The following is a 2146-nucleotide window of genomic DNA, read 5'->3' on the forward strand; positions in this document are numbered from 1 at the left end:
TAAAATGCTTCATTGGGTTTTGTACATGTTTATTGTGGGGCTTTCGCTGCTGTATCTCGGTTCCTTCAGCACTTGTTCCCGGGAACAGATGGCTGGTCCCTCTCCAGTGTGTTTGTGTGCTTGCCAGAAATCCAGAGCTCTGCAGCCAAGGCTAGTCAGCCCACCGGCCATTGCGGTTTAATGTGAAGGCATGTGGACTGGATTCTCCCTGCTCTACATGATTCATTAGTTTGGGAACACCTGGAGACATTAGTCTTCCTCCAAAATCTCAGCGACCGGACAGGAAAGTTTACTAATTCTATTGGAAGCTAATTATCTCACTAATTAGGCGCAAATTGTCCCTTTGGTCTAAGGTCAGAGATGTTGTTTCCCGTTGTAGATTAACAATTAACAAATAATTAAGCCTAAGTACCAGTTTGTAGACGATGATCAATGTCTTTGTTTATTTCTGGAGATACACAGATCATTTAGTTGCACATTTTTTAACAGGTGGTCTGAAAACCAACAATTTGTCCAAACGTTAAAATAAAAAACAGACCATAGACATTTTACATTTATTTTAGATATTGAAGATGCAAAAATGTAGTAAATTGCAGAGGTGTTACTGCATTTTTTTAATACACACGTAACATGATTTATTGAATTTATACATTTGCATCAGTATGGCTCTACTGTATGTGAAGAGTGAGTTTTAGAAATAATGTCTATTATCCAAATAATCTACATATTCATCTTGCCAGTAAATGGCTCTATGATGATCTATGGAATGGGATACACAAATACAAATAAGTCTATAGTTATATATTTGTACAATATATCATCTAAATGGAGGCATGTGGATTTAATGTGGCGTCAGATGAGATGTAGCTTACATGGATTACAATTATATATCTATATACAAATAATCTATTTAACATTCATATACTGTATACTCATACATATGGCTCTATGTGATATTTGAAGCATAAGTATGTTCAGAGTGACTATATATCAAAGTCACTTTAAGGCTTTAAGTCTTTGTTATATATATATATATATATATATATATATATATATATATATGAGTTAAAATTTGATGTATAAAATACTTATAAACACTACAGGCCAGTAGGTGCATCATGTCATCTATGCAATTTAAGTATTTTGAATATGAGATGCATGGAAAGGGGCCCATTAGGATGCATAGTAATATATACAAATGATCTACATTATCTATAATCAATATCTATAAGGTTTTCTATGTGCTATAAAGAGACATCATACGACTTAAATGGAGTGTGTTGTACATTAATCCATTGTATTTGTTCTATGTAAATATGGCCCCGTGATCCATATTATTTATTGATTGATTTATACAAATATCCATAGGCTTTATAATCTGTATGATTCTGCATCTATATCATTGTTAATTTTACAAATGATCTATTAAATGTCAAGGCTTTATATGTTTGATATGACATGTGGAGCGTGTGTAGATCGTATGAGCTCGATTGGAGATATGATTATATATATATATATATCTAAAAATCCACATTCTTTGGCCCCATAACGATCATATGGAGAGAATTGTCCATATGTACATGGCCCCATAAGGTTCGTGTGTGCTGAGTTGATTAGGAGGCGCGCGCAGGGGAACGCCTTCTTCCCTCTCTGTAAACAGAGTGTGCGCATGCGCAGTCGCGCCGCACTCTAATGGAGGACATGTATGATCGGTAATCGTCTTTTTCTGCGCCGTTTGTCTGAGTTGCGCCCTCAACACCCGTCAGCTGAGCCCGCGACACCCGTGAGTTAACTCCTCTCGAGCTCTGCTGACACATATGATCGGGTTTTATGCGTGTCGAGTGATTTCATGTGTGTTTAGTGAGTGGATGTCGGTGTTTACAGTAGTTAGTTAGCCGCCATGCTCGTCAAAGTTTGGAGCGGATCGATAATTCATGTAATAACACGGTTATATACTACAAAAAGCCGTGAATTAGACTGTGGGAATGGATATGAGCGCGTGTGTGTGTGTTGTGCTGAAGCGGTGTGTGTGACAGGAGTAAGTTTGTGTTCATTTGAGCGGCTTTAGCCGTGTGTGTGTGTGTGTGTGTGTGTGTGTGTGTGTGTGTGTGTGTGTGTGTGTGTGTGTGTGTTTTTTTTTGTGGGT

At 37.4% G+C, this 2146-nt stretch overlaps 1 protein-coding gene across 2 annotated transcripts in view; it reads left to right on the top strand.

Annotated features, from left to right (window-relative positions):
• Positions 1–1661: 1661 nt before the first annotated feature.
• LOC107554885 (lysine-specific demethylase 4A-like) overlaps positions 1662–2146 on the top strand; it is an 18763-nt gene continuing 18278 nt past the window's right edge. For both annotated transcript variants that reach the window (XM_016237528.1, XM_016237529.1), the window contains exon 1: positions 1662–1783. The gene's annotated coding sequence lies outside the window, so the exon portion shown is untranslated. The remainder of the gene's footprint in view (positions 1784–2146) is intronic.

Source organism: Sinocyclocheilus grahami, unplaced genomic scaffold, assembly GCF_001515645.1.
Source record: "Sinocyclocheilus grahami isolate Dianchi unplaced genomic scaffold, SAMN03320097.WGS_v1.1 scaffold517.1, whole genome shotgun sequence".
In the NCBI taxonomy this organism is placed as follows: domain Eukaryota; kingdom Metazoa; phylum Chordata; class Actinopteri; order Cypriniformes; family Cyprinidae; genus Sinocyclocheilus; species Sinocyclocheilus grahami.